Source organism: Trachypithecus francoisi, unplaced genomic scaffold, assembly GCF_009764315.1.
Source record: "Trachypithecus francoisi isolate TF-2019V2 unplaced genomic scaffold, Tfra_2.0 Contig00601, whole genome shotgun sequence".
NCBI lineage: Eukaryota > Metazoa > Chordata > Mammalia > Primates > Cercopithecidae > Trachypithecus > Trachypithecus francoisi.
Genome location: NW_022680759.1, coordinates 28,271 through 34,270, shown reverse-complemented (window position 1 = coordinate 34,270; position 6,000 = coordinate 28,271). Strand labels below are relative to the sequence as shown.

At 53.0% G+C, this 6,000-nt stretch overlaps 1 long non-coding RNA gene across 1 annotated transcript; it reads right to left on the bottom strand.

Moving 5' to 3' along the window:
- Positions 1 to 1,724: 1,724 nt before the first annotated feature.
- Positions 1,725 to 3,906, bottom strand: LOC117086942. Its single transcript, XR_004438628.1, has 3 exons — positions 3,866 to 3,906; positions 2,083 to 2,159; positions 1,725 to 1,764 (listed from the first exon to the last, which is right to left on the bottom strand). It is a non-coding gene; the product is annotated as an uncharacterized LOC117086942 (long non-coding RNA).
- Between the last annotated feature and the right edge of the window lie 2,094 nt (positions 3,907 to 6,000).

The following is a 6,000-nucleotide window of genomic DNA, read 5'->3' as shown; positions in this document are numbered from 1 at the left end:
CTGTATCTTGAGTAGCATATAAACCTTAAGTTGGTTAACTATTCTTATAAGCATTTCCAAGCTAAACACATGATAATGTACACTGAAATTATGCACCCTCACCCATCCTCCACCCCCACCAAAATTATCTTGCAAACCTACGCCCAGCAAAGGATCCCGTATGATACAATTTGGGAGGTGTAGACAGGAAGCCTGGGTCTCCATCGCTCATTCCATCTTTTCACCATCTGTGGGCTACCAGGCTGCATTGGTTTGCTAGGGCTCCCTTAAAGTACCACAGACTGGGCAGCTTCAGCAACAGAATCTCACTATCTCGCAGTCCTGGAAGCCGTAGGTCCAAGATCAAGATGTCAGCAGTGTAGGTCTCTTTCCAGGGAGGTCCAGGAAGACTCTGTTCCAGGCCTCTCTTCTGGCATGTAGGTGGCCTTTCCTGTGTCTCTTCACCTCATCTGCCCTCTATGCGTGTCTCTGTGTCCAAATTTGCCCTTTTTATAAGGACATCAGTCATATTGAATTGGGTACCCCCTACTGACCTCATTTTTTATTTTAGCTTATTTCTGTAAGAGGCTATCTCCAAATAAGATCACATTCTCAGGCACTGGGGCTAAGGACATCAACACAGGAATTTCAGGGGACAAATTCAACCCATCACACCGGCCCTCCCCAAGGCCACCTCTGCGTTATCTTTGTCTACAGGCAAGTTGGCATCTAAAAAGTGTCTGCCCAAGACATGCGTCTGGCCCATGGTACAGCCAGTCCACACAGCCAATGGTGAGATCCGGGTGGCATTGTTTCCTCACCGCCATGCCTCACGCAAGCAGCTGCCTTCTTATAACAGGGTGGACACAAATCCCGGCACTGGTGCAATCCCTTGCTGGCTGTGTGTGAAGTAGCCCCACGTCAGTGTGCTGCAAAGATGTGGCTTAGAATGTTACGGCTTGTGTGAAAGATGCGCAGATTTCTATTCCTTCCGATCTGTGGTTTCAAGTTCTGCTTGTCTGAACCCAAGGGGCTCTGTAGGGTGCCTCTGGAACAGCCGGGGTGCTGAAAACACAAGGTACTCAGGCTCAACCCCAGCTTCAATCACACAATCTTGTTGACATGTTTTTTTGGTCAGTTTTTTAATTGATCTTTTGTATAATTTTTTTAAGGAAGGGACCCTTGGCAGAAAGAAAATCTGAAACTCTAAATACCTAAATACTGTCCATTTTATCCATGTGTTGTTGGTCCTACCCCCAAAACATATCCTGATTCCATCCATTGTCATGACTGCTTTAATCTGAGCTCCCATCATTTTTCGCCTGGATTACTATACCAGCCTCCCCAATGGCCTCCCTGCTGCCACCTGGCCCTCTCCCCAGAGTTCAGCAAGATTTTTCTGAAAAGGACCTGGTAGTAAGCATCTTGGGCTTTGTGGACCCTGTGGTCTTTGTTGCACATACTCAACAATTACTCAGGTCCACCACTGCAGCCCCAAAGCAGCCACAGACAAGAAGTGAACACAGGGGAGGAACTGTGGCTCCAATAAACCTTTATTCACCACAACAGGAGTGGGGCTTCATCTGGATTGTGGGCCACAGTTTGCCAACCCCTGCCTGACTTCATGGCAACACTGACCTTCATATTTATGCCTCTTAAAAACATGTGTAAGCCTAGTGCAGTGGCTCATGCCTGTAATCCCAACACTTTGAGAGGCCGAAGCTGGAGGATTGCTTGGAAGCAGGAGGTCCAGACCAGCCTGGATAGCACAGCGAGATCCTGTCTCTGCAAGAAACCATTTCAAAAGCAGCCAGGCATGGGGTCCCACACATGTAGTCCCAGCTACTCAGGAGGCTGAGGTGGGAGGATTGCTTGAGCCTAGGAAGTCAAGGCTGTAGTGAGCTGTGTTTGGGCCACTGCACTTCAGCCTGGGTGACAGAGCAAGACTCTCTCTCTCTCTCTCTCTCTATATATATATATATATACTGTGTTTGAGAGTAATGGTTATCTACAAGACACACCTTTAATTAATCACAGCCAGCCCTCAAATAATCCGCATAGTGTAGGACCCTTACAATGCTACACTCCAACTCTTCTCTCCACCCATCTTTTGTTTTCTTTCTTTCCACGGATTCTGTGACCATCTTCCTCTCCTCATTGACTCTGCATGAAGGGGATTCCTGTGGGGGAAGGGTAGCCGGTGAGAAATGAAGTATCAAGAAACTAGCAAAGGGTCTTCTGGCTGTTTGGGGAGAGTCCTTTTGTCGTCCCCAGCCTAGTCTCAAGGGTTCTGGGCCGGTCACCCTGTGGCCTCTGTGCTCTGTGTCTCTGAATCTGGCCTCCGTGGGAAGGACCCTGGGAGACCCAGCAGAGTGGGGTGCCTGGGTTGATAAACACCCTCCTGCTCCTCTGGCTGTGTGGCTCAGGGATAGGCCCACACAGCGCATCCAGGTGTGCCAGGCCACATCACCGCCCCCTTTGAGATGGACCCAGAGGACCTGTGGTGCAAGCATGAAGCTTGGCACCCAGAGCCTGGGACCAACTGCCCCTCCCTGTGTCCTGGAGTTGGGGTCCAGTCCTAAGAAGACTTTCAGTCACCTGTGGCTGCTGATGAGGGGAGGGAGGGGTCTGTGGACTGAGAGGGGCCATTGCTAGGGGACTCTTAGCAGCACTCCTCAGTGGTCTGGTCAGTGGGGGTCTGGTCAGCAGAGAGTTGAACTCTGGGGCTCAGACACAGAAAAGCTGGTCAGTGACCCTTTCTCCTTTTTCAGTTCTTGCCACACGTGCAGAAAGAGAGGAACTTCCAGTGCTTGCTATGGAGCCAGAGCCCACAGCATGGGGAGGGCACCGTCAAGAGGCAGCACTGCAGCTAGAGGTAGCTCCAGAGCCCTCTGGGCCCTGCACCGGTACAGCCAAGGACCAGCCAAGCGAGGAGCTACCAGACCTCATGCCACCTGCTGTAGCCATTGGCTTCAACCCTGGAGCTGAGAGCGTAGCTGGAGATAGACGTGGCAGAGAGGAGATTTCGAGCAAGGCTCCAGCCAGCAGTTCCCACACTGTCCCTAGTCCTGGGCATGGTGCGAGCCTTGGTGTCGGAGGCCAGGGTGTTAAGCCTGGGCTCCTCTACCTCACTAAAGAGAGGCCTCTTTTATTTACTAGAGCCACAGCCCTGCTGCATCAGGACCTTTTCATTTTGCCGGTGCTGGGGCTGTCTATCGCAAGCTGGAGGTGCTTGAGAGCAGGAAAAGAAGCCTGTGAGAGGCCGGGCGCGGTGGCTCAACCTGTAATCCCAGCACTTTGGGAGGCCGAGACGGGTGGATCATGAGGTCAGGAGATCGAGACCATCCTGGCTAATCTGGTGAAACCCCGTCTCCACTAAAAAATACAAAAAAAACTAGTCGGGCGTGGTGGCGGGCGCCTGTAGTCCCAGCTACTCGGGAGGCTGAGGCAGGAGAATGGCATAAACCCGGGAGGCGGAGCTTGCAGTGAGCTGAGATCCGGCCACTGCACTCCAGCCTGGGTGACAGAGCGAGACTCCGTCTCAAAAAAAAAAAAAAAGAAGAAGCCTGCGAGAAAGAGTTCCAGCAGCTCTTCCTGCTCCCAGAGGTGGACTCCTCCTCCAGGCATGGAGGTCTCTCCGCTACTGGGTTTCTGGGCTATTTGCCCGATTTGCTCCCTGGGACAGGCTTTTCTTAAGAGGCAGGCAAGGGGTATGGGGACTAGGTGGGGGCTTCAAAGGGTACAGCATCAAATCTTCCAAACTCAGCACTTGTGCCCCGGGGTCTCTAATCTGTCTTCTGCCCTAGACTGTTAAATTACCAGTTTATGCAAATGACTTTCATATTTATGCCTCTTAAAAACGTGTAAGCCGAGTGCAGTGATTTACGCCTGTAATCCCAACACTTTGAGAGGCCGAGGCTGGAGGATTGCTTGGGGTCAGGAGGTCCAGATGAGCCTGGATAACACAGCGAGATCCTGTCTCTATAAGAAACCATTTCAAAATCAGCCAGGCATGGGGTCCCACACATGTAGTCCCAGCTACTCAGGAGGCTGAGGTGGGAGGATTGCTTGAGCCTAGGAAGTCAAGGCTGTAGTGAGCTGTGTTTGGGCCACTGCACTTCAGCCTGGGTGACAGAGCAAGACTCTCTCTCTATGTGTGTGTGTGTGTGTGTGTGTATAATGTGTGTGTGTATAATGTGTGTGTGTGTAATGGTTGTCTACAAGACACACCTTTAATTAATCACAGCCAGCCCTCAGATAATCTGTATAGTGTAGGACCCTTACAATGCTACACTCCCAACTCTTCTCCTCAGCCGTCTTTTGCTTTCTTTCTTTCCATGGATTCTGTGACCATCTTCCTCTCCTCATTGACTCTGCATGAAGGGGATTCCTGGTGGGGGAAGGGTAGCCGGTGAGAAATGAAGTACCAAGAAACTAGCAAAGGGTCTTCTGGCTGTTTGGGGAGAGTCCTTGTGTCATCCCTACCCTAGTCTCCAGCGTTCTGGGCCGGTCACCCTGTGGCCTCTGTGCTCTGTGTCTCTGAATCTGGCCTCCGTGGGAAGGACCCTGGGAGACCCAGCAGAGTGGGGTGCCTGGGTTGACAAACATCCTCCTGTTCCTCTGGCTGTGTGGCTCAGGGATAGGCCCACACAGCGCATCCAGGTGTGCCAGGCCACATCACTGCCCCCTTTGAGATGGGCCCAGAGGACCTTGTGGCACAAGCATGAAGCTTAGCACCTGGAGCCTGGGGCCAACTGCCCCTCCCTGTGTCCTGGAGTTGGGATTCAGTCCTGAGAAGACTTTCAATCACCTGTGGGTGCTGATGAGGGGAGGAGAGGTCTGTCAACTGACAGGGGCCATTGCTAGGGGACTCAGCACTACAGCTCAGGGGTCTGGTCAGTGGGGGTCTGGTCAGCAGGGATTGAACTCTGAGGCTCAGACACAGAAAAGCTGGTCAGTGACCCTTTCTCCTTTTTCAGCTCTTGCCGCAGGTGCAGAGAGAGAGGAACTTCCAGTGCCTGCTACCGAGCCAGAGCCCATAGTATGGGGAAGGCCCCATCCAGAGGCAGCACTGCAGCTAGAGGTAGCTCCAGAGCCCTCTGGGCCCTGCACCGGTATAGCCAAAGACCAGCCAAGCGAGGAACTGCCAGACCTCATGCTACCTGCCATGGCCACTGGCCTCAACCCTGCAGCTGAGAGCGTAGCTGGAGATAGACGTGGCAGAGAGGAGATTGCAAGCAAGGCCCCAGCCAGCAGCTCCCACGCTGCCCCTAGTCCTGGGCATGGTGCGAGCCTTGGTGTCGGAGACCAGGGTGTGCAGCCTGAGTTCCTCTATCTCACTAAAGAGAGGCCTCTTTTATTTACCAGAGCCACAGCCCTGCTGCATCGGGACCTTTTCACTCTGCTGGTGCTGGGGCTGTCTATCTGCAAGCTGGAGGTGCTTGAGAGCAGGAAAAGGAGCCTGTGAGGAAGGGTTCCAGCAGCTCCTCCTACTCCCAGAGGTGGACTCCTCCTCCAGGCATGGAGGTCTCTCTGCTACTGGGCTTCTGGGCTATTTGCCCCTGATTTGCTCTTCTTAACAGGCTCTTCTTTTTTTTTTTTTTTTTTTTTGAGACGGAGTCTCGCTCTGTGGCCCGGGCTGGAGTGCAGTGGCCGGATCTCAGCTCACTGCAAGCTCCTCCTCCCGGGTTCACGCCATTCTCCTGCCTCAGCCTCCCGAGTAGCTGGGACTACAGGCGCCCGCCACCTCGCCCGGCTAGTTTTTTGTATTTTTTAATAGAGACGGGGTTTCACCACGTTAGCCAGGATGGTCTCGATCTCCTGACCTCGTGATCCGCCCGTCTCGGCCTCCCAAAGTGCTGGGATTACAGGCTTGAGCCACCGCGCCCGGCCAACAGGCTCTTCTTAACAGGCAGGCAAGGGGCGCGGGGACCAGGCAGGGGAGCTTCAAAGGGTACAGCACCAAATTTTCCAAACTCAGCAGTTGTGCCCCAGGGTCTCCAATCTGTCTTCTGCCCTATG